Genomic DNA, 27532 nt, shown 5'->3' on the forward strand with positions numbered 1-27532 from the left:
CTACAAGGTCACATAATCGATATGTGCCAAGTGATGTATGTTATCCTAAAAAATCATTTAATATATCTCAAATTAAGATAATAGTTAAAATTAATCAGAAAAAATGGGCCTTAAATGGAGAGGGACCCAAAGCATAATGACAAGTGAATTTTGAGGTGCCCTAAGGAAAACAGATGTCCTCTCACACCCATAAAATAATTATGGGCAGAGCTACAAAGGTGTGTACGCAAGCCAGCCTAGGAACCTGATGAGATATACCAGATCTGTCAGGAGGAGTCGGTCTAAACTCTACCAAACATGTGCAAAGCTTTTGGAGTGATATCCAAGATATTCAATCCTAGACCTACAGTATGAAAGGCAGTTCTACCAAATATTATGCAAATATATCTAATCCTCTGAATTCAAATGTAAAAAAAAATAAATAAATAAAAAAAACTCCCTGAAAACAATTTGTAAATATTACAGTATTTAACATAGCACAAATGCTTGATCATCCTAACTGACCTAAAATAGAAGCAGTTTATATAACAAAGATAAAAAACTATGGTCAGCAGATACTTTACAAATGTCATTTTCTCAAGTCAGAATAGAATTAGGGGGGAAAAAAAGCTTGAAAATATGGAACCTATGTTTCCAGGAATAATGTACAAAACAAATTAAAATGGTGAGACTTCATTGTCTTAGTCAGGCTTAAGTCCATTTTAATGGAACCAGAGAAAAGTTGACCCGGTCAGCATAACGGTTTTTGATGTTCTTTTTGCTGCTCTGGTTTTGCACATGGGTTGTCATTCACTTCCTTTTTCTGAATTTCAATCTTATTTATTTAAAAATGTGTATGTCTTCTGTATTCCAATCACTTCTCACTTGAAAAATGTATTTTATTCTCTGAAACATTATGTGAATTTAATAATGATACAACGATAATAACGTCCTTCCAAAAACTTTTGCATGCCAAGGTGAGTAATGTGCTATCTTTCTATATGCATTCTTCCTGGTCTCCTCCTTTGTGCTCACTAAGGGAGTAGTGCAGACTAGAATGACTCATGAACTCAATCATACAGTGGGGATTGATACCGATAGATCGGGTAGGAAGAAGAAAAAAAAAACCTCTTACAGCGTTTCTGTTGCCGCTCGCTTTTGTTCCCACACACCCCTCCCTCACTCCCATCCTCTCTCACTCTGCCACAGCATTTCAGAGCTACCAGCGGCGTTTACAGCGAGCGAATAGACTCTGATTTCACACACAGCACAGGGAGGAGCCGGCATCAATGTGTAACCGCGCGCAAACACGCTGATGCCCATGCACAGGGACAAAACAGGAGGCGGACAGAGACTCCAGTTGCAGTATGTCCACTTGCTGCAGTCAGACATGTAGGAGGAGTACCTGCTCTGCTTGCTGTTCCAGCTCCCGTTTAGTCCTTTAAGCACCTCCCATCCCCCCCGGGTGCTCGCTCCCTGGTCTGCGGTTGCTAAGGGGCTGGCTGGAATGACCCGGGTAAGTAGGAGACACAAGGAGATGCACTAGATGGGGCTGCCAACTGAGAGGACTCTCTGATCCTTGATCCCTCCTCTTCTCCATGCTGACACACAGACAGAGGAGCTCTGATCCCCAATACAGATGTATGCCCATATAGGAGGGCACCGCTGTGCAGACCAAGGGTCTTCAACAGGCACAGCTTGAAAGGAGAACCTCCACAGAAACGCAGGTAAGGCGCAGCATAGCTGTATCTGTTCTTCTGGATCTCCATCAGTAGTGACTTGTGCTGATGTAAAGGAATCGGCAGTGTGTCGAGAAAAGAAATCATTGCATTCTTTTATTTGAGTCCGGTCTGCACTCAAAATGATTGATCTGTGCGTTTCATGCTTGTGTATGCGTACTGTGCTGCATGACCATTGATTAAAATGAAGATGGGTTTGTGGATAAGCGCTGTGGAAGCGTAACAATGGATAATGTCTCCTGGAGGAGATGCTCTGATATCCATCAGATGTCTACATGATGTCAGGGGGAATTGAAGGAGAGTATAAAATGCATGCGGGAGGAAAAGGAAAAAGACAGAAAAGTGCCACATGCTGTTTCAGTGGATAGTCTCATATTTATTTGAAACTCCCCTGTAGGTGATATCTTTCTAACACTTGGGGCTGTGTTCCAAGGTAGCTACAAGTGCTTATGTTGAAGTAAGGTTGAGGAAAAAGCTCCAAGGGACTTTGCAGAGATGGTGCTTGCTGAAGCTGAAGAACAGGAAGTGCTCCTGGGTGCATATACATCAAGTCAGGAGAAGGCTTGAAGTTGGGGAAGATACCTGGGGGCAGACTGAGACTTATAAGAGAAAACACAGTTTGGAAATAGGGGATAAAAAGAGAGGATGCAAATGGTTGTCCACTGTGCTACTAAAAATAGAAGGTCTGTGGAGACCTTTAAGAGGCTATAAAAAACAGGAAGAAAAAAAGGTCAGTTCACAACCTCTCCCGATAGGGTATGTTTATCTCTAATACTGGCCACATGACTTTTAAATGGTTTTGGGGCTTTACATTCCCTGTGAAAGTCAATGGGCACGGCAGCGGCTGCCCCATTCAAAGATTGGCTCTGAACGAACGTGCTGATGCAGAGGCGCCTGTGCCTCAGTGCGATGAGCTGTCCAGTGCTGTTGCATGGTGCATACATCAGTAAACACAGACCTATGGGCCCAGGAGGAATCCACCAAAAAAAAAAAATCCATTACTTAGATGACCAGGATTCAGTGATCTCATCATATGACTGGGATTGTTATGAAGACACTGGAGAGGGGTGAATTGTGAGAATAATCGCAATAAAACATGCCTCATTCCCAAGGCAAAAAAAAAAATAGTTTTCATTTTGGTGTCTGTTTTGTTCTGGATGGTTGCTGACATACGGGTTGAATTGAAATGCTGGAACATCTCTCAAGATGTCACTCGGCTTGACACAGCCGTTGTTATAAAACAGCGGATGTCTGAAGAATCATGAGCTACTTTTCAGAGATGCCCGGTTCAGGTTGATGTTTTTCATTATATTATACGCACAAACTCCACGGTTGTCAAGGAGAAGTTATCAGACAAGTTTCAAAGTGCACTTAATGTATGAAACAGCATTCTGAATTAAAGTCAATAGTTTCTGCAATCTTGTTGCATGCATTACACTCAGAGGCAGTCGCTATTCTGTCGATTGTTGACTTCTGCTTAGTCATTACAGAACAGCCCCAAGGTTGCAGGGTATAGAAGAAATTAACACCATTCGCAATGCCGCCTTTGGCCAAGTTCACAAACCTGCCAACTCCTCATAATATAGCTCATTGAGGCGTCCAGAATAGCACGACTGCCATCGATAAATACCAGGCCGGGGCATGCTTTCAAAATCAAATCAGCATCAAAGTGACAAGGTCTGGTGCACATGTAAGGAGAACCAGTTGGCACCAGCCGGTAGCTCTGCAGATACAAATAGAAGCAAGGTAAAAAGATATGGCATTAGATAAAGTCTAGAGATTACACCAATTAGAGAAGGGAACATTCAAAAGAGAGAAAAAACAGACAATTTGTCAGACTCAGATAAATTACTTGCTGGTAGTTAAGCGCTTGTGGATGGCTCTGTTGCAAAGAATTTGAGCACCTAAAGAGATGAGCATCAATAGACACAGTCACCATTACAGCTCTCCCATGTTGGAGATCATTTTACATCTAAATAGGGATTGTAATCTTCAGTAATGTTGGACAAAATTACTTGAGTCTTGGAATTAAAGCTATGCATATATAATGCCAAGACATGGAGTTTAAGCATAAAGGCTTGCAGTATTTTATGATTTTATGACTATCATTAAATCTGATGAAAATATCAATTTGTCCTGAAAACGAGTAGATATACAGTCTAGTGTTAGTGTGAAGAAGCCTGTGCTTTCACATTACTTAATTGATGCATACGGGTGATTTGTTTACTATAATTACAGATATCAAAGAAGATTTCTGCATAATAAATGACATCTTCCATTTGCAGATGTGTCGTAGAGGATCAGTCAGGATAAACGGCAATGCTTATATTTAGTAGTAAGAGACCATATATATATATATCCAGCATCTCACTGCAGGGTGTAAGACACTAGCAGGGAAGGAATAAATGGAACGTCATAACCAAGTGGCTGGTATGGTGTACAGAAACATCTGCTCAGAATACCAACTAGAGACCCCCAGGTCAAAATGGGGGTCACCTTCCAAGGCAGTGGAGAATGACAGAGCTAAGATCCTGTGGGACTTCCAAATACAAACAAACAAAATGGTATCGGCCAACCAACCGGTAATTGTGATCATTGATAAGCGCCAGAGAACAGTAGATGTGATTGATGTGGCCATCCCAAATTATGGAAACATCAGGAAAAAATAACAAATTCTTATAATTTACTTTACATGTTGTATGGTCAATACTTGGGGATTATATGTGCTATACCAGGCGCCTACAACCTACGGATCTGTAACTATGGTACATTGAGCTGATTAGGCCCTTCAAAGTGGCTCATTCAATTTATAGCCAAAATATTAAAGGCCTGGGAAAACTTTTAAACAGAAACCTAAAGAAAGGCTATTTCAACATTGTGAGGTTTTTCATGCTTTCTTTTGCAAAGAATATAGACTTCAAAATGGCACAAATGATACAGTTTTTTTTCTTATTTTGTTATTAGGCCCCAAATTACAAATTTTTCATAAATACGGAATGTTTCATTCAAGATAATAGTTTTACTGTTTTATTGTAAAAGTTTGATAGTTTTTGCTCCAAAACCTAAAATCAGATATTTTAACAATAAAACACAAACATTTTATACAGTACGTGTTCATAAAACAAAACAACAAAGAGCCATCCACATAGGTTGGATGGCTGTGGACACACTTAAGAATAAAGGCAGAAATTGGCTTTCCCTGTAAAGGTCGCTGACCCCTGTGATAGACCAACACATAATAGAGCACAATTGTGAAGGGGAAGTGAAAGGATACCTGGTGTTAAAAAGTTTTTAAAAATGAAAATCCGAAAACCAGATTGCTAGATTTGTGAAGATGTTTAAAGCAGGGTATAAAACAATTTTACTAGCGTGAAACATCTCACAGAGCACTGTTTAGACCATAATTCAAATATTGAAAAACTATGGCATAACTGCAGACCTTCTAAGACATGACCGTCTATCTAAAGTGATAAGCAACATCAGGAGAGACATAAGCCACATAAGTAATGGTAACTCAAGAGGATCCACAGAGATCCACAACTCAACAGGGTTTGACACTTTAAAGTTTGCCATTAGTGCTGTAGAAACATGTAGAAGGTGGTGCTTTGGTCAGAGGAGTCCAAAATTGAACTCTTTGGGCCTTATGCAAAATCCCAAGTTCATACAAAACTGAACACAACACTTCCACAGTGAAATATGATGGTGGCTAGATCCTACTGTAAAGGATAGTTTTCTTTTGTAGGGACAGGGAAGCTGGTCTGAGAACGGATGGGTGGAGGTAAATACAGGGCAATGCTGGAAGAAACCATCTTCGAGGTTGGAAAAGATTTAAGACTAGGGAAGAGGTTCACTTTCCAGGAAGACAACGACTCTAAACATATAGCAAGAGTTGCAATGTAATGGTTTACATTGATATTTTAGAGCGAGCAGTCAAAGTCTAGACCTAAATCCAGTTGAGAATCTCCTGCAATAATTGAAAATTATTTTATTTTTATATATTGATTTTCACAGATCCATCACATCTGACTGAGCTTGGGCTTCTTTGCAAAGCTGAATGGGAAAATATGTCAGTGTCTAGATGTGCAAAGTTGTCAAAGAAACAATAAGACTTGCCACTGTAATCACAGTGGAGGTGGCTGCATGCCAAACGATTCAGATTTTATTATTTTCCTTCCACTTCCCAATTATCTGCTACTTTGTTTTATTTTGGGTGTTGCTATTAAAGTGCTAGTTTTACTTTCAACTCCCTTACTGGGTCCATTATATAAAGACAGGTCTTTAATCTGCTATATAAATCTGGAAACACTGAAGTATCTATTTTGCACTCACGTACTGCAAGAGCAAACAGGGGTTGCATCTACGATTCTCCAAATTTAGTTTCTGTAGACCGACTCAGATTACCCAGTTGCGTCAGGTACTTAGAGTTGTGCATACCCGACCTTTTATGTTTTTCATTTGATTTACCAACATACATCTCAATAGACGTTATTTCCAAAACGCAGCATATATATCCACCTTTACCACGATGCATATATTGAGGTGAACCTGAAGTTCATGAATGAAAATGGCACAGTGTACCACAATGATGTGTAAAAAAAAAAAACTTGAATACAGGAAACAGAAAGGCAGGTGATTAGAAAGTGATGATCTTTAGTGTTGTCAGTGTTTATAAGCTGCAGATGGGAAGAGGTATTTCAATGTGGCCCTTATATGTTCTCTAAATGCTTACAGGGTTTCCACTTTGTGCTCAATGTGTTTCACCCAGTCCAACGACATGCCTGAGAGACTACTGGTGGCTAACCTGGTAGTGTGTGTGAGCGACAGCAGGACAGGTCTGGTGTCAGTCTGTGTTTGACTGATGGATAGACACACCGGTACAGAGAAGCAAAGCTGGAATCTGATGCCATTGTTACTTAAAATATGTTGCTGGTTCAACACTATTAAGCAAAACCTCTGTAGACAAAATAGGTATAAACCTTTCCAAAATTTATTTAGCAGCTAATCTAGAAGTAATATCTTAATGTGTTAGAATGAACATAAAAAAACATGGGGAAAAAAGAATGAGTGTAAAAGGAGCTTAAACCAAAGTCAGTGTTTCCAAGCAGGAATAAGGCTCAGGAAAACCGTGGGTGCCAGAGTCCATTGTGGGATAGGCCACAGATATATTAAACAGAACATGAACGTCACAACTCTAAATACCACATCTATGCACTTCTGACAAAACTTTTAAGCATGGGCTACTTAGCTGTGGCAGCAATGGCCCAATTGCAGCAGTACTTTATCTCATGCTACACTATGCAAACACACTGGCTGCCCTAAGGAAGATTCACTAATCTGTCTGCGTTGAATGCTTAAAGCAGAGGCAACTGATTACAGCTCAATCTATTTTCTGATTGATCTTATAATTATTTGACCATTGCGAGGCAATCAATGAGCATTGAAGTTTTATCACCACATGGTCTTTAAATCATCTGTGTATCTATTTCCTGCTGGGAAGGTTGTGGGTTAAATTCCAGCTTCCTTCTTACACATGTTGATACACCTCTGGGCAAAAGCTCAACTTGACTGCTGATCTGCTGATCTGTGTATTAGTGTAAGAATTGGTGCACATTTGTGAGTGCAACTTGTGTGGTGAAGATTACTATAAAAGTGCTATAGAAATTCCTTCTGAAGTGCGAGCTTCTGAATTTACAAAGACTCCTGGACAGGTGAACAAAAACTGAACAAACGTCCACTTGCCTCTGATTTAAGCCTGTTTGCTGTTGCCATAAGATGGAGAATTTCCACAGACATCCTCATTTCTTGTAAAAAAAAATGGGACTATGACATCACACCAAAAGTAAGCACCCTGTCCTGACACAGTTGAACCCTTTGAATTTTACACCCCATTTTTCATCCCAACACACACACACACACACACACTCACGCACGCACTATACAAAGTGGGACCCCATCAAAAGAACTGAAAACATGTTTCTGATACACCAAAAGACACGGCAAAATAAGAAAACAGTGTTGTCACAAAAAAAAAACATGTCTAATTTAATGTTTTCAGGCAGACGTTATTTTGAATTAATGACTTGAAATGTTACATTAGTGGTGCCCTTAAAGGGGTACAGTCTGTGATTTTTTTTTTCCCAAGTCCTTTTTTGAATAACTGCGCATGCACAAGACCGTCTTGCCTGCTCTTTCACTCCTCAGGCGCATCGCATGTAAAAAATCTGGAGTTAAAAAATCTGAACTTTTCTGTCAAATCGCGTCGCGGTAACCAATCAGGGACTAGTTGTGGTTGTGACACACTGAAGGAGCACAACGGAGATAAATATTTTTTTCAAAATAGAAGATAGAAAAATTATGAAGTAAGGAATGCTCTTTAGAGGTTTGTGTGTGTCTTTGAAACAAGTTGTTTTAATTTAATCCTTAAAAGGACTGCTAAGTCATTCATTCTCTTGTAGCTACAGAATTGGACCAATCAGCCATCGCTTCTATGGGCAGGTTGGATAATCTGTCTGTCTGCCTCTTGTTCTCTTCTGTTGCTCTCCTCATGCTTCTGTCTGAGCTCCATAGCAGGGACGCCAGCACCGTTCTGCTTCCCCCATTAAATGCAGCACCCAGATTCGCTTGGTTAAATCTGCCTTTTGAGTTGAACAGACAAGCGGATAGAAGCTTCTCCTGTTTGATGACTCGGTGACTCGCGCTGAAGCCGGTGTCACCTTTTGTGCATACGAAATGCACAGCGGTCAACACAGGCATTGCAGCCGTAAATTTCGTAGTCACTTCGTTAAGTCCGAAAGCACCATTACAGGTCTGTAGCTGCCGCAGAGATCAATCTTTTAACCTCCCTTTTCTGAATACATAACGTATTGACTATTTTCAGGATGGAAGAACCATTTCACCCAGTACAACGTAATGTTTTTCAGGAGTACCTGAAAAACATTTTGATCTCCAATGTCAGATTATGTGTCATTTGTTCTCAAACAAACATGCAGCAAATATAGCCCTGTGTATCTCCTTTACTAAAACTATGATACATCTCAGTTAAATCTCTCCTAAAGTATTTCATGTTACTTTTATAGTCATTTTTCTTTATAAAGCACCAAACTGATAGTGCAGGCTTAGAAACCTTAAACAGAAAGGAAATTGGATTTGTATACTACCATCAAGGCAATGTCTTTTATACGTAGGGCAATGTCAGACCTGGTGCAGCATTACTTCCTATGACATGACCTGTGTTATGATAGGGGCTCAAGATATCTTGAGTCTCGCCCATCTCAAAATAAACAATGAAAATTGTTGTTGGAGACGGATGGATGGATTCCTCCTAACCATCTCTGGTCAATATGGAATGGAACGTGTTCTCTCTCTCTCTCTCTCTGTCTGTCTGTCTCTCTCTCTCTCTGTCTGTCTGTCTCTCTCTCTCTCTGTCTGTCTCTCTCTCTCTCTGTCTGTCTGTCTGTCTGTCTCTCTCTCTGTCTGTCTCTCTCTCTGTGTCTCTCTCCCTCTCTGTCTGTCTGTCTCTCTCTGTGTGTGTGTCTGTCTGTCTGTCTGTCTGTCTGTCTGTCTGTCTGTCTGTCTGTCTGTCTGTCTGTCTGTCTGTCTGTCTGTCTGTCTCTCTCTCTCTCTCTCTCTCTCTCTCTCTCTCTCTCTCTCTCTCTCTCTCTCTCTCTCTCTCTCTCTCTCTCTCTCTCTGTCACCCTTAACAACCATCCTTTTTTGCTGCAGTAGCCGAAGGGCATCCTATTCAATCTGGAGACCATACCTGAGACAAACACAAGACAGACAAAACGGCCACAGAAATAAAACGAAAGTGTTGCTACAGTGATAAATTTTTGAGTTACTACAATTATATTAATTGGTCTTGTGTGCCAGCAAATTTCTGAGAAACATCAGTGTGCTCCGCCGGACAGCATGTGTGGAGTTTTATTTAATTTGGACAAGATCCCAAACAATCAACTAGGGAAAAGAAGAAAAGGACACAAATTTGCAGTGAGTGCAAAAGATAAATTTACTCTTTGAAAACTAGTTTAATGTACAGTGGGCGTGTGTTTGTGTTCAGCTTTCAGCCACAATTAGCAAAACAGTCTGTCCATTCCACAAACGTGTAGCCACACATTAGCTTAGCTGCAAGCTGTCCCAGACAGCTTCACACCATGTCTAAAGCCATGACTGCTATCAAAGCAGAAGTATTTCTGCCTTAAAATCAAATAGAGCACAGGTACATTAGGTGCTGATGAGACGTAAAGTATGATGCAGGAGAATCATTCTAGAAATCATTCAAAAGTGTGAAACCTCATCACAAACCGCCACATAGCTGACTTCCTTTTGAAGGTATGCTGACTCATTCATCCATCCTGATACCCCCCATCTCTCCCTCTGCACATAACTTTGTCGTTCAGTGGGAATATATTTCTTCCCTGCATGCATCATAAGTACTAAAGCTGCCTCAAAATGTTCAAGTTTTAGCATAGCTCTGACTCGGAGTTGAGTTTGGGACTATACATAGGCTGGACAGAGCAGCTGTCAGCCAGTTGGAAAGGTGGAAGTTTGAGCCGCTCTCCATGTTGAAATTTAATGAAGCACAGTGACCTCATAATGGCGCTGAGCATAGGTGTAAATCACGGTGAGGATGAGGGGGTCTGGACCTCCTCAATCTGAGAAAAACTATATGTCCCCCTCAATAGCAGTATAAAAATAAAAACTCAAAAAGGGAAATCTGTCATCCCCAGAGGAAAAATGATGCACACACACACACACCCCACCCCATTGTTTGACTAAACCGTTGTAATAAAAAAGCTAAAACCTGCAAAGAAAATCAGCTGTGCCAAATGAAGAGCAGAGGAGCTGTGTGTATAAAGCACAAATAACTGAACTGCAATAAGTAGTTACTTAAATCAAATACCTGTCACACACACACACACACACACACACACACACACACACACACACACAGCGAATAACAGTTAAAGCCCACATAATGTGTCTACCCCCCTCGCAAAAATAAAATAAAATAAAAAAACAGAAGAATTGTGCAGCGTATTCTCTTGGTTTATTGTCCGCCAACAATGAGAATGGATTTTCACCCTTGGCTCTAAGTATCTGGATGTTGGAGAAAAAGCTAAGCATTTCCCAAACACAAATCCAGGTTCAAACCAGGACCAAGTAACAAGTCAATCCAGACACACGTCACACCTTATTTTTTGAGATGGTGCTCAGCTGAGGTTCTTGTGAGAGCTATGTGGAAGACACCACACACAGCACAAATCTATGTCAGTCCTTCGTTACTACAACATTCAAAGCAGGGGGCTTACAGTCATATTTAGTTAATCAGAAAATGTGTTTTGATGAGGCTCATTTATCACATTTAAAGTTCCTTTTCAAAATACGTACATTTAACCAGGTATCGAACATACTTTTCCCACATTTTGCTATTAAAAATGTTAAATGTTACAAATTCTAATCTTAAATGTTATATTTGCATAAGCTGTAAGCTGAAATAATCATAATTAACAGAAACAAAAAAAAAAAACACCAGTCTATGTGTGATTGAACTCTCTGATGCATTTCACTTAGTAAATTAAATTACTGACATAAATAAACTTTAAAAATATTAAAATTTACTGAATATGACTGTAGTTTTTGACATTGGAGATCAACTCTTTATCACTTTGGTCGCTAGGTGATTAATTAGAAAGAGAGAAGCAAGCCAACATAAGCCTCAGCAAACATACCAAGATCCTGCACAGTGCAAGATGTGCATTTACTGAGGACTTTTGATATGTGTATGATAGTCTTTAGGAGTGATGAAGCTACACCTGTTTCAGTTACAGTGTTATTAGAACATGGTAGCAGCTTCCAAAACAGAGTTAAACTATGTTGGAGCAGAGAATGCTGCCCAGAAAGCCTTCATGGGGACAAAGTTTTGGTCACTGTCAACAGAAACAAAATACTATCATCATTGTTTCATTTGGTAGAGCACACATTAAATAGAATGGAATTATCAATTAACGTCACAAGTTCAAACAAATTTAGATGAATGGATTTTCAGTTAACTTAAATTATTCCCAATAAATATGGGTTGTTTTTCAATTGAACTGCGTAAACCTTAAACAACTAGATATTATTACAATTAGACACTGATCAGTATACTATATAACATTAGGATGTTTGCATACAAAAAAACTGAAAAAGTGGAACTAAAAAAAATAATAAAAAAAACAGACTTTGGACAAAAGAAAGGTAATTTCTTACGGCACTCGGTTTAAGCAGCCTCACAGAAGAAAAACAGCACCCTATATCACACCTGATGGCTCTGTATTTTAACTCTCTCTAGGTGTCTAACTTTTAACTAAGCTGTTCTGAAAATACAGTATTTTGTACTGTAACTTTAGTTCATTAATTTGTATTAATTCTAGTGTATAAAAGGGCATCACACTTATCAAGGCAGCGAACTGCAAATAAGAAAAATTGTGATTAGATTAACCCTTTGTTATTATTCATGCCTGGTTTAGATTGTATAGACTAAAAAGAGGTGCATAAATGTGTGTTTGACTGGGGGAATGTACTGTAAAAGCACTTGAAGTGGTCAACAAGATTTGGAAAGTGCCACATAAATTCAATCTATTTACCATTTAACCCTCAGAGCACAAAGTGGGAAGGGGTACATAAATTACTTCAAACCCTCAATGACAAAAAGCTTTTCCACTGTATCTGAAAAATGTATTTTGCCAAGAGTATATGGCTTGCACTTCCATCAAACTAACTGCATATTGCTGTGAAATGCTCGGGGTAAACTGTCATTTTTGGTGGATGTGTGGGTGGTAGTTGAAGAGGATGGGGGGGGGGGGGGGGGGGTCATCTTTGGGGAAAAAAATGTGTGCATTGCCACCAGTAACACCAGCAAGAATGGTGCCCTGGGCGACCCTTTTGTTCTGCTGCTCCACAAAACCCATTTGGAAAAAAGAAAAAGAAAATCTAAATGCAACTTCAAAATTTTAAGATATTGATAGGTGCAAAAATCAAAATAGATAACATTACAAAGAACTCAATATACTTGAAAACTATTTATTTTGTACTGAACAGTCCACACTAATTGGACATGATGAAATAAGTGTCGGGAGCAACAGATTTTTGTTTTTGTCTCCAGAAGAACCCTGTGATATGCCACCCTGAGTAGAAACCAACTGCACCCACATCATAAAACGCCATTGGTTGTAATATATATATTCCTAAATTTGCATGTGTAACAAAAATAAACATGAAAGTTCACTGCTGTTATTTTCATTTTGATGAGTTTCATTGTTTATGCATAAGGTATACCCTGAAATAACATACTTTAAAAAATCCATGCCCGTTAGTGGTCGGGCATTAGCTAGATGTTGTTTTCTTCTAGGCTACATTTCATTCTGCACATATGGAAACGCAGAATTACGTATTTTTCTCAGTACAATAGGTTCTTAGCAAACAAATGAGTGATGAAAACATATATATTTACTAAAAATCTGAAGAGATTTTAAGAGATGTTTTGCGACTCCATTTTCCCCTTCTATCACATTCTTTCACCTTCCTCCTAAAGGTATGTTTAAAACTACGTTTACATGGCACTGCAATGATAATCTTAGAGGCTTAAAATTGTTACAGTTTTTTGCTCATGCAGTCAGTTTCTAAGGCACAGATTAAGGCTGGTCCTCAACAAAGAGAAACATTCAAATAAAGATCCTCAATGACACAAGCTTTTTGAGTATGACTAGGCTTAATCCATGTCTGGGAAACAGAGCCTTTGAGTATTGACTAGAGCTTAAGACTTATTTGAATATGTACACGCATGTTTGGATGTACATAACGTAAATCCTTAACACATCCTCAACAAAGCAACTGAGATCCTGACACCAAACACTTTCTTCTGTTGTTTTATTTTACATCTTTCCATCAGACAAATGTGCATTGATTATCCTTTTCCACAGCAGGGTGGGGGGGCATGTTTAAGCTTTCTAATGTACAATCTAGCTTTACTTTAGGATTTACTTTAGGGTTTACTAAACCTTTCCAAAGCCTCTTGGTATATTTGATTGTCTAACATGTGAGGACTCTAAAGATGCTGTGGCTAAAGACCTCTGCAGCACTCTCCAGCAAGCTGTCAAACACTAGATTGCATCAGGCTTAAATCCCACATGGCTCTGTGAAGTAGAACCACCACAGCCGCTGCAGACAGTGCAGCTCCTCCAGACTCCTCTATATCAAAGCTTTCAGTGACCCTGCTGCTGGTGCACTCACACGGCACATATTTTAATAAAATCTTAAAAGCATGGTATGAAACAGTATTTTATGTCTGGTCTTTTTTTTTTTCCTACAAAAGATTCAAAGCTCTTTGGTTTCTGTGTGATGGAATTCTGTGTTTAGAGGATCAAACACCTGGTATATGCTATATGAACTTTAACACGCAGGTACATTAAAGAGAAGCTGAATGCTTTGCTCCTTTCCTGGCAATACAGCCTACTAGTTGCAACGTAAATGCCATTTTAAGAAAAACATATATTACAATTTTTTCCTGTACAGTTTTTAACTGCAAAGCTTTCTTGAACAATTAATATCTATATCTGGTTCCAATATTTTTTCGTACTGACAAAAGGAAACTTACTGTAAATAAGTCCTCTGGTGAAGAGGACCTTTAAAATGACATCTGTGTGCATTTTGTGGTATTCAGTCAAAGAAAGAAAGAAAGAAAGACTCAGACTCAGTCTCAGACTCCTTGATCAGGACTTATTCTGTGTTTTAATATCACGTAGCCTGATAACTGTGTCTGAAATGCTTACTTACTGTCTCACTGTATCGTGTGCCGTATATAGAGGACATCATACACCAAGGTAGCAAGCTGTTTTTGCATTTCAAACACGACTTGAGTGCTGTGGTACTTCATGAGTATGCAGTGAGCATTCCCGGTTAGGTGTTGCATAAATAAACACCAGAAGGATACACCAGATCGCATCCCTAAAACAGAGGTGACGGAATAATTTAGTTGTTTTAGGCTTAACACACAGAGTAATTAATATCACCTGTTTTCATGACACTAGTATTAGATTTAATGAAAACAAAAAACATAATTTCTCATTTTTACATGCTATTGTTGTACTGTGCTCATATAAACAACCATGGATTGCTGCTACACCTGTATCATACCTTTTATTGTGGAAAATGAAATGAAAAGAAAATCATCAACACTAAAAACAAAGCCTTTTAAATATCTTACACCAAAACACTGTAGACTGTAGTTCAGTTAAGTATTCAAAAATCTATTGACTTATTGAGTTGAGTTGAGTTGTCTGTTTTGGATCTTTACCATAGACCTTTTATCTGTTTTTTTTTTTTTTTTTCACAGCGGTTGTAAGTTTATTTCCCCATGCTTCTGTGTATTGCCCAATGTAGCTACTAATTTAGGTCTGCTCTTCTTCTTAAAGGCTAACTCACCCCCAAATCAACTATTTTTTACCAATAAACAGTTATCATGGTTGTCTTATAGTACTACTGTCTACATACCCTGGTCATTATTTTTGACAAATTAGTGCATATTTATTGAATTCTTTCTTTTTTGTCGAAAATTGTCAGTGTGACGCTCTCCTAGGGTTAAACGGTGGTCTTGCATAGAATTTTAAAATTGTATTGCTATTTGTATGGCAATGCATTTTAACATTTAATCAGTATGTTTAACCATCTGGAATTAACATTATAGATTTATAAAACGTTATTTTGACAAGTCACTGTGACTTGTATGAATTTTGATCAAAGATATAGCTAATGTCATTCTGACTAGTCAAAACTAAATTACTATGATGACAAACGACACATGAATGGCAAAAATAGTTTGAATCTTATGAGGCAAAACTGAATTAAAGATATCTGTAATATTTTTCGGACTATAAGGCACACTTAAAATCCTTAAATCTTATCAAAGATTGATGGTGCGCCTTATATGTGAATAAAGTTGTGCTCACTGTGGTAAAATGCGCTCAAAAATCTGTTATAATGTGTAAGTAGACTTTGGCAGGCAACTGAGTCGCTATATTCAATGGATATTCTATTTAGACTTGAGTAGTCCAATGCAAAAGAGGAATGGAGTTACAAGGTTGTTGTTTTTTCAATATGTTTGATGAGCAGTACACATGAAGAGTATGGAAATTATTAGTATTTTATGACCTCTGATGATATGTAGCTCATCTGGTAAAAACATCACCTTATTAATTGGGAGTTCTATTAAACTATTTTTTATGCTTGTCAGTCTCTGCTAAAATGGGTCCATATTTAGGTTTCTGTTAAACGTCTAAACACTGAATTTAGACATTTGAAAAACATTTGGTTTTGAACTACCTATAAACCAATTTCAGCCTAGACATCCATGGACCATTTACACATTGATTCAACATATTTCAAAACAAAAGAGCTCAATGGAAATAATTAGCTGTGAATATTAGCTGGTTATCCTTAGTCTTAGCAAGCTAACATTGGGAGATGCTTAGGCTAAAGTACTAGCTTAGGCTAAAAGTGGGCACTAGCCTAAGAATCTATTCAGTGTAGATTAGAGCATTGCGGTCTGTTTCAGTCAATGTCATGTACAACTTTTGTACACTACTTTTACTCATTGCATGCATAATCGTCAGTGCATAAAACCCATTACAAAATATCAGACAGACTAAGACTTGTTGGATTACATTATAAATAAGAAGACATTTCAAACAGAGCACAGGTTTTCCTTTTGCACTTTTGTTCTAGGCATGTTTTCAGTAAGCTGACTATTTCCTCTCCGTTTGTTAATTATCTTTCAGTCAAATGATTACTCACAACTGACCATTCATTATGTGAGAGAGATGGTTTTGATGTTTAGACTTCATATGGGGAGTTTCTTAATGCACTTTGAAAACCTTGATTTTGACATATTCTTTCCCCTTGTTTCAGTGAGTAAAATTTGGACATCAGTCCATATAAGAAAATGTCACAAAAGGACAATAACCCAATTTACTAAATGACTCTTGCTCCAGAACATTTCAAAGATACACTTGTGACCACTAAAACTAATTACAAATGACACACTGAAACGTTTATCTCACATGGTTTTTGTCCTTGTGTGTATGTGTATTTTTTAACAATTGCCTCAAAATGTTCATAAAATATTCTTAAATTATGCACGCTGTAAAACCATGCTTACATTGGTTACTTGAATCATTTGATTAAACAATATTTACTAGATTAATTTCACACCTAGCTCATTGAGTTCTATTGTACTTACCTTTAAAAATATTATATTATTATATCCCTTTTTATTATAGAGCCACTATATGAAAGTTAAAATCAGCTAAACTGAAAATATAAATCTATGCTACCTCAGTGCGGCCTCAAAGCAAAGCTGCTTTTGAGAGGGGAAACTCTTGGTACCTTTGATTTGTAGGAGTAAATAAGTCTGAGGATTCCTCTCAATCTGGTATTAGTCTCTCTGCTGAGATCTGTGAGGTTCTTTGATGTGCACGTTGTTCAATCCCTGAAGCAGTACAAACCGAAGATAAAGCTTTTCCACATAATACAGCGCTTCACTTCAAAGGTCTAAAAATTAACACAGGTGTGAGCAAATGTTGTAAGGAGTCTACACAATTCAATGCAACTATTAATAAAAATGTGTCTGTTTTTCTTTAAAGAGGAACATGTAGATTCTTTTTTTAAATCCTTATTCAAACTGTGAATACTACTAAAATATCTCAATATTTCTATTGACTTGATTCCTCATGCTGTCTCATAGGATGTGACAATCTGATTCTTAAGAATCATAAGGTCTACAAAAATAATAAAGTAAATCCCTTTACGTGTCAACATCAAATCTCTTTGTAAAACTGCAAAATAGGAAATGCAATCGAAGCAGTTTATGAAATGTAGACTTTGTCTGATTACAGCCTGAGGCAAAATTATTATGTTAGTGTTTACATTCTTACTTGTGTCAGCAGTGTCACTGAAACTATTGATGTATCACAGTGTGTGTTTCTACCTCAGACTGAGCGAGACCGGGACGAAACCAAATTACAAACTGTCCAGTTGGACGCTCCTATCAATTTATGCCAGTATTGCAGAAGCCCAATAATTATTAGTTAAAGCTGTGCATTTCTGAAGATCCAACAGTGTGAGGGACTATGGGTGAGCTTTATGCATATTGACTGAGAGCAACAGCAGTTACTAAAGTTAGACTGTAAAGCCGTCTTTTGGCTACTTCCACACAGATCAAATTTTACAGCATGTAGTGAGGTATTAGCAACATTCACACAAACTAGGTAGACCAAAGGAAAACCTGTTCTAGTCGCGTTATCCTGTGTATATTTCTGCAGGCTGCCTAGATATAGCATAGGTGTAAAATATGTTTCACTTTGCCGTGTTTTCTCAATGCATTTCAAAGGCTTATAGATACCCAAGCTGCAGGGAAATTCAAAATTTCACCTAAATATTTGCATTTAAAAAAAGCAGTATTCAAAGAACTGTTTCACCTCTCGAATCTCTTATCTAGATATTTACTGTTAGATAGATACATAAATGTCAACGACTGGTGCTTTCGTGAGAGTCCAAAATTGAAATCACTATTGTTCAAAAGCTTTCATTAGCTTTTGTTACAAAATAGTTCTGCCATAAAACCATAAAGAAAACCCACCCTCTGAGTTGCTTCTGATTTCCCAATCAAGTCAATTGTGTTTTAATATGAACTGAGCGTTGCAGAATCAAAAGGATGCATGGTGGATATTCATGAAGTTAGTGTTGGGTTTCACCCATTCTAAACAGATAAATAAATTGGTGGTGTGATGTACTGTCCTTGGCTAGTTCAGTGGTCTATTCTTTCTTGAAACACTACACTGCAACTTGTGCATAACCCATGGCCAGCAACTTAATTTTCTTAATCCCATCTTCAAAACATGTGGATTTCTAATTGGACTTGATTCATTTAAACCTATTGTCCTACTTGGGCACACCTTTGACACATTAATAACCAGGTATTGTCATTTGTTGGTATTGATAACAATCCATTACTTTCACCATACCCTCAGAGTATGTCTATGTTTTACTGATCTGCCAGCATCTTGGATTAATAAGTGTTAATATATCTTCAAAAATCAGGTTGTTTGCCTTTTCTAAAACCTTTACTGAGAATCAACTACACTATGCATGCTGGAGCAGTGTCATGGCATAAACAGAGGTCATCAAGACCGCTGGAACAATTGCAGGGGAGACTGAATGTCTGTTTTTTTTCTCCACTGGGTCAGTCGTATTTGCAGGTTGAGAAAACTTTGCCTTAGTTAGAGATTCAGCTGCGAGGCTGGAATAACCATGAGACATCATTAGGGTGAGTCGCTGTACAAAAACTTTTTTATTATTATTTAAACCACAATCTTTAAAACCACACTTTGCATCGTTATGTCTTCCATTTTCTTTTTTTTTAAAAGCCTTTTTATGTCAACATCAATAAGAATAAAAAATTTTTTTTAAAGATTGTACTGCTATTCTGAACTCTAGACAGCCGTTGACTGTTTGGGAATGGGTCTAACTTTAGGTGGTTTCATCTAGGGACAAAAAATTTAAAGTATTAATCATAATTGCTCAGTGATTTTTTTTTCCATTAACAGGCGAACAGAAGTACTTTGTTCCCATGTATAATCAGCGAAACATATCATAAAAACAAGCTTTGATCTAATATGGTAATCAAAGCACAACTCTAACCAGAAACGTTTAGAGTAACATTAGCATTTCCTTTCCCTTTTCAAAAAGTTTAACTCAAGATAGTCAACTACGACTGCTTTAGAAAGGCAAATTCTGCCCATTTGATTTATTTAAATCAGACAAGAATGACATCACACATTTCTGAGGAGTTACGAGATGTTTGAGACACTCTTATCTAGATGGTCACATACACTCTTTACTCATCGGTAACCAAGCAAAAAGATACATTGGCACTTAGAAAAACAATGACAAAACACTTTTATCTTCAGCTGGGAATGCTCCCAGAGCTCTGTTGTTGTTCAGGAGGACATTTTGTTACAAGGTCTTTTTATTATTCAGTTTGTTTCTGTCTTATCTCATTTGCCTAGGTGATACAAGCCCATTGCTTGTTAAGGCTGCTGTCTGGCAGTGAAGGTTGTCTTTAAAAGATTCTGTGCACTCTGAGAAATCAGGTGCATATCCTTTCTTATCATTTATCTATCTATTTTTTAAAATTCATTATTCATTTGTCATTTAGTTGCCCAATTATGAGAAAAGGGGGCTGAGGTGTCTGAAAAGTATGTTGCTAGCAGTGCTTCTTTGACATATGCTGAATTTAAAGTAGTTGTGTGCAAGCTTGAGTAAGCCCATTTTTGCAGTAGGAGCTTAAAACTATTTGGACACCATTTAGTGCTGATGCCATTGTGCACAGATCAAGATGTTAAGCTAGGATGTGTGATTTTAGCATCCCAGATGACACCATGAAACCCCCTAATATGTTCAGTCTTTTAGCATCCCAGAAGGTGTTTGGATATCCCACTGTAAAGATTAATTTATAAGCATGATGTTAATTCACCTTTGGGGATTCACTTGAGGCAACAGCAACTGTTGGGCCAAGGCTTGTTTTGTTTTTTCATTCTGTGGCAGTAAGCCACGTGTGTATGTTGCAAATGAGATATGGTGGTGATGCTGTGCTTGAATTTGGTCAGTTTTGTTTTCCGTCCAATGAACCTTGAGGAGCTACAGTTACAACTCACTCTATTCTCAGTCCATTATATATATATATATATATATATATATATATATATATATATATATATATATATATATATATATATATATATATGCATAACAGCAATGTTAAAGAATTTGTTTGGTTCTCCCTGGAGTTTTTATGTATCATTTTTACTGCTATGTTCTGACTATATTAGATAACCAGAAAGCAGAAACTATGAATGCTTTAGCTGGACAATCTGTGTACAACTGCATTGTTTTTTTTAATATGATAAAAAATTTCCTCATAACCATTTTACATACTGTTCTTGCTTTAAGTTAATATTTTGGACAAATATTGGGGCATTTCTATTTTTATCTATGGTTTGTTTTCTGAATACTGTCAATAATTCAAATTGGTGAAGGACCTTTAAACTGTATATTTGTTTGGTCCACATGTGTTCTCTGTGCCTTCATATGAGTGTAAATGAGTTGATAATGTGGAATTAAAATTCAGTCAACATAGTGAAGGCAGACGGTTTGATTCCCCTGTAGTTTCGAAAGCTTCCTTGCTCAGAGCCCCGCTAGACTCTGCTGTCAACACAACACATCTATGTGCAAACACAGCTTGATAAATTGCTCTGATTTGTAGTTGAAAGCTGGTACGCAGTTTGGAATCAGAATCATTGTTTTCATAAATTATTTTGTAAACCACTCAGAAATGCTTTTATTTTCAGCCATGGGCTCTTTCTAGAGTCACATCTTTTGGCACAATCTGCTACAGTAAAATTCAAATGTGTGTATGTGTATGTGCACCTGTGATCATGCATAAGCATGCCTAGTTAAAGCAGCCCACAAGGATGTATAACTGTAAAACATCTTTCCAACCTTCCTCGTGCACGCAGAGATGATTCACACACACAAAAACACACAGACACACATACAGATGAAAGCCTAAATGACACCGTAATTGTGTGGAGGTACATTCATTCTCTTCAGAGATGGTTAATTTGAATTTTTAATGCAACTCTTTGAGGAAAATAGACAAGTGCCTTCGCTGAATGCTTGTGGGCCCCCAACCTTCCCACACCTACATTTTTACATTCCAGAAGGAAAGATGCAGTTATATGCAAGAAATAAAATGTAATTAGATATACGTAATGTTACATTATGCGGAACGCGTCCTCTTGTAAATAACACTCCGCTGTGCATGAACGATTGATTTGGACTAATCATCGGTGTTGACTTCCGTTCCTCTGCCAATTGTCAACAGAGATTTTGCAACTGTTTTTTTCCCCCATCTACCCGTCGTACGAAACTGTGATTTGACAAGGTTTAACCAACTGTGTATTTATCAGTGAAATACAGTTTAATCATTTCATGCTTTTCTGTTGATCAGCTGGCTTTGTCTTGGGGTGTTTTAATGAAAATGGGATAGCTTCTGTTTCCCAAACCTAATTGTTTTTAATCAAGGCCTCAGTATTAAAGATATGCTGGAGTAGAAATTACTGATCTCAGTAAAAGTGTGACGGACAAAAAGCTTTAACTATTTAGTCTTTTTTAAAATGTTTAGTGTGATCATTTTTGGCAGATATTTTCTGATTTTCTGATAAGGATTTGCACCTGCAAACCCCAGAGACAGAAAAGAAGGAAGTGGGAATGATGAATGGATGGATCATTCCTCCCAATCAGCTCTGTTTAAGATGGAATGTAACATGTTCACTCTCTCTTGTGGTCACCCCTGACAACCATCTTTCTCTGCCGCTGCTGTATCCGAGGGGCAATCTATTCAAGCTGGAGACCAGACCTGAGACAAACACGACACGGAAATAATTTGTTTTCAGACCTGAAAAACACTTAAACCAAACTCCCGGCTTTCTCAGATTGTGTAAGCTTGTTTGTACCTCAGTTATTTTTCCTCTCGGAAGATTCAAATTCATTCATATTCAGTCATTTAATTCAGTCTTCACCAAGAACACCTTTACACAAGTCAAGTTTATTTGTATAGCACATTTCAGCAGCAAGGCAATACAAAGTGCTTTACATCAAGAAAACATCACACACGTCGAAAAAGTCCCCGGTCGTGAGACCAGTCGCAAACATTAAATTGTATCAAGTGAAAACATTGATATACATCAAATATGTTGGTCAATGTTCCTGTTATTATGGCTTGAAACTGGTGGGTTTTCAGTCTTGATTTAAAGGAACTGTAATGCATGGGAGCTCTGGAAACCCAATATTCAAACCAGACAGTGTTTGTGTTTTAAAATCTTTATTTTCAAAAGGAGGAAGTCGGTAGGGGAGACAGGCAGGCAGGAATGGCTGACCAGACGATGCAGGCAGAGGCTGACTTAACCACGTGTTATAGGCAAACTTATGGACAAGCTTGTCCATAAGCAGCTGGCATGTTTCCAGTGTGGGAAGAGAGAGACAAAGAATCCCCTGGAGCAACCTTAACCAGACGGTACACACATTAGTTAAACCAACTAGTGAGGGCAGGGCAAGAACAGGTCCACAGGATCAACAGGCTGAGCGACATAAAACACTCGAAGAAAACCACTTGCAGGCAGCGAGACGAGATCAGATGTTGAATGAGGAAGGAATATGTAGGGAGAGTGAAAGGTGAGCTGGGTTGAGTCTGATTCGTTGTAAGAGCAAGTGGGACCAGTTATGGTGCGTGAATGAACGTTGACTGGGAAGGGTGAAGCATGGAGTGAAAAATGATCAGTCCAAATGGTAAAAAACAAAAACAAAACCCAAATCATGACTGGAACTCAGAGTTTTGGCTGTTTGGTAGTTTTCTATAGGTCTGTTTCAGATTTGTGGAGAAAAGAAAATGAATGCGGCTTCTCCACGAAGATCTGAGTGGTCTGCAGGGTTGATACAGCAACAACAGGTCTGTGATGTATTTTGGTGCTAAGCCATTCAGTGAAATATAAACTAACAAGTACTTTAAAGTCTCCTCTCTGAGCTACAGAGAATAGCTCTGTAGCATTTTAAGATACAAAAGCTGTGTCTTAGAAAGGCATAGTCTCTCTCAAAACAATGAATAGACTAATATAGTCCTAAGAGTTAGTTTTTCAGTTATCAAGTATTTGCGTAAGCATGGGTGTTGGTTTTGCTGGTTTAAACAGGGCAAAAATAAATCCTTTAGTAATGCTCTTTCAGCATGAATTGTAATCTACAAAATCCACTGACCTCATTAGATGGAGAAATGCATTCTGAAGTTAATTTTGGGCAATGTAAGACTTAATCAGAGGGAATTAGTCAGATGAAGAGAGAATCCGGTTCCAGTTTGAGTGTGAAATAAACTTTTTGTGTCTCTGACAAAGATTCCCTGTTGCAAAGGGAAATAATCATTAGCATGAAGTTTACAAAAAAAAAGTCAAAGTATTATCTTACCAGAGAACTATAAAGTATGTTCAGTCTTGATAGAAAAAACAGATTTGGCTGCTGTGTTTCTACATTTTCTCACATTGAGCTTAATGTGATCCAGCTTTCATTAGTTTTCCTAAACATGCAGAAACATAAAAGCAAAAATTAAGGTTTAGGCCTGGCCTGCCAAATTAAACATCACAAGGTTGATTTCCAGATAATAGTTTTTTTTATAGTCATGTTTTGTCATTATTGTGATTTTCTTGTTAAGCTTGCATGAGCTTGACTGTAGTTTTTCCACAACAGATTCAGTTTAAAAACAAATTCATTGCAATCGTTCATATGATCATTTCTCTTTTTTCTGTTCAATACTGCACATTAATATCTTCAGTGTTGAACTCTAAAATTGAAAATAGGACATCTCCAGAGATGAAAGAAAACCCAACTGACTTGAAAAGCTGCCACTATGAAAGAAGAGTAGTTCACTTTGATGGCAAATTTACAAAGAGGAATAATTTTAGGGTTATTGATGAGTTGCACATTTTGTTACTCTTTTTCATATTTACAGTGCCTTGCAAAAGTATTCACTCCCTACTTTACTTTAATCTTATTTTATGCAATGGATTGGTGAAGAGAAATGAGAAATACATTTCTAAAACAGAATAATAAAAATAAAAACTGAAAATTGCCATGTGCATATGTATCCATCCCTTTTGTCATGAAGCTCCTAAAATGTTTTGGTGCAACCAATTACCTTCAAAAGTCACATAACCCTTAGCATTTAGCTCCCACAAAACTGAAAAATATAGGCTGCATCCTAAATGTTCTAATTATAGCTCCTTGTGCCTCTTCCTTGACCTTTCATGGGCTCAACAGTAAGAACTCTATCATGGTTGGGAAAGGAGCCTCACACTGCTGTGCCGATTTCGGGCAGCCTTTAACTTTGATGTTGTTATGCAGCGGAAACACACGTGGATGAGTCTAGTCACCAGCGTGCAATCTAAGTGTGACATGATCGGTCAGTATAAACAAACCTTATCCTGAAAGGCACCAGTGGCTGAAGCACCACTAAGCAAGACGCATCACACCATGAAGACCAAGGAGCTCCCCAAACAAATCAGGGAAAAAGTTGTTGAGAAATACAAGTCAGGATGGGGTTATTTAAAGAAATATCCAAATCTCTGATGTTCCCTGAGAGCACCATCAAATCCGTCATCTTCAAATGAAAGGCATGTGATACCACAACAAAGGAAAATTCTGAGACTGGACCAGGAGGGCATTATTCAGAAGTCTAGTCAAAGTCCAGACCTCAATCTAATTGAGAATCTAAGGTCAGACTTGAAGAGTCTCTGTTCACAAGCTGAAATTATTCAACACGAAGGAGCCGAAGCGGTTTTGGCTTCAAGAGTGGGCAAAACTCCTGGTGAACAGTTGTGGTGAGCTCATAAAGATGTATCTAAAGCCACTTCAAGCTGGATTTGGCATAAAGGTGTTTACAGGTCACCAAATTAAAATACTTAATGACAATCATAGAGGACATTTTGACCTTCCAGCCCAGTGGTGATTAAGTATAAAAAGTCTAGACACTTCTTTTTTTTCTAATGGAAGGTAGGGGGTTTTAATGCCAGTAAAAGCACTTTAAAAACTGGTATGTAGGACTCATTGAACATGTTTTCTCGTTTAATATAGTTTGTAGGCATAAGAACCTCCTCGCTAGAGATAGGAACCTCCTCGCCAGAGATAGGAACAAGCTCAACCAAGTGGTTAAACTCACCGACAACATAATCAGTCATCAGAAAATGTATCCTCTTGATATCCATGAACATGCTTTGAAATAAAAAGGTTTAGAGTGACCCAACACATTCCCTGAAATCCTCTTTTAAGCAGCAGCCATTCGGAGAAGACTGATGGTCTCACTATCAAAAACAAACCACTTTAAAAACAAATGTATCCCCTCGGCTGTGTTCACTCTGAACAAGGAAAACTTCAAACAGGCACACATTGATTAGATTACTGTTATCTTTTTTAACGATATGATGATTTTGATAAATTCAGCATTGTGAGTTTATGACGCTCATAATTTTAGCTAAATTAAAATAGCTGCATGTTTTTTTATGCGTGTATGTTTTATGGGTAGTTGTTTTGCCATAAGTTAAAGACAAATGTCCATCTCAAAAGGTTTTGGACAAAGAAGCTATCTTATCTTATCTTATATTATGTTGTTCAGAGACCATTCACTTGAACTGTGCTTTAGCTATTTGAGAAAGAAGTGCAAAGCTGGTGGTGACATACCCCAAACATACAAACTCAAGGGGTTTAATGTAGATGCTCGCCACACTTTTCAGCTTTTTATCTGTGAAATATTTTATTGTGCTAAACTATTATGACATGTGTTTTGTTGGTCCATCACAGCAAATCTAAACTAAATAAATGAATGTCCGTGGCTGTAACGCGACAGAAAGTGAAAATGTTTAAGGGGTATGAACTACTTTGCTGTTCAATGTTGAATAAAAATATAAGTAAAGCCAAAATAAAAATAAATGGTGCTGCAATAAAAAAGGTATTTTTGGTTTTCTAAATTAAGAAATAATTAACAAACCTGTGATGTTTGCATGTGTTTCCGCCTTGTTTTGGCGCAGAACCAAGAAGCTGTGGCGTGCTGTTAAACATCTTTATCACAGCAGATTGGAGATGAGATCATTCTCTGATCAAACTCTGATCATACTTTACATATTTAATAGCAGCGTGTCTTAACATTCTGTCTGATGCCAAATATGACCCTAACTCCAGACTTCATTGGGTGTGTTAAACGTTCTAAAATTGTCCACCACTTTCCCGTGGTGAGCAGACTGTGGGCCTACTGAGAAGTAAATAGACCTGAAAAATGCATGCACACACCCTGAGATAGAGCCATGAGGAAAGTAGGGTCATCTACCCCTAATGGGTTCTCCCCCTTGACATTAGCTGGTTGTCACCGCCTGGCTGGATGTCTTTGTGTTGATTTATAAAAAAAAAAAACAGAACGACCATTGATCTTGTCCCAGGATTTTACAGGCTATGTCTGATCTCAGCTGAGGACTACTGCTGAGATGGAGAGCACCTCTGGTTAATTAATGGTCTGCAGGTAAAGTGGGTGGTGCTGTCTTCAGCAGCCACTGCAGTCCATTCTCTGGAGAGGAATCGGTCTGTAATGAAGGGCACTTAGACCACCTGCCAGGAGACCACAGCCATGATTAAAAGTCACTAAGAGTTCTCTCAGACTCAATCAGATACATCACAGATGAGCTACTGAGACATGGTGTTGCAGTACAGCCAGCAATTGCCACATTTCTCGACTGAAACGGTGAAATTATAGATAAAACCATGAGAACAGGTTACTTCTGATTATTCTACTGATGATGAAACGCCTTTTTGAGGAGTGCCCTCTCTTATTCAGCAAGTCCAAGCTAAAGTATCTGGAGTCATACAAATCCTTTGGTGATACTCCATTAGTCTTCCTAGGAATACAGTAAATCCTGTCTAGGTCAAGTCACATTTCAGAGTGAGTTGCTCCGAGCAAAAATGCTGACAATTCACAGCACAGTAAATAGAGAAGATGAATAATGCACACACTAATGAAAGGGGAAAACCAGAATAAGAATATATTCACACAAAAGCCTGTTGGGATGTATGTGTACGGAGCTTTAATCTGAATGAGTAAACTGTAATCAGTTTAGATGCAGTGTTTTGCTGCA

General features: G+C 38.0%; 1 protein-coding gene across 3 annotated transcripts in view; it reads left to right on the plus strand.

Annotated features, from left to right (window-relative positions):
• Positions 1–1183: 1183 nt before the first annotated feature.
• The window catches only part of frmpd3 (FERM and PDZ domain containing 3), a 163475-nt gene continuing 137126 nt past the window's right edge, over positions 1184–27532 (plus strand). For 2 of the 3 annotated variants that reach the window (XM_036127194.1, XM_036127199.1), the window contains exons 1-2: positions 1184–1495; positions 1592–1706. The gene's annotated coding sequence lies outside the window, so the exon portion shown is untranslated. Of the gene's footprint in view, positions 1707–27532 lie in introns of all 3 variants that reach the window. The other variant, XM_036127195.1, reaches the window with a different exon arrangement.

Source organism: Fundulus heteroclitus, chromosome 23 (genome assembly GCF_011125445.2).
Source record: "Fundulus heteroclitus isolate FHET01 chromosome 23, MU-UCD_Fhet_4.1, whole genome shotgun sequence".
Classification (NCBI taxonomy): domain Eukaryota; kingdom Metazoa; phylum Chordata; class Actinopteri; order Cyprinodontiformes; family Fundulidae; genus Fundulus; species Fundulus heteroclitus.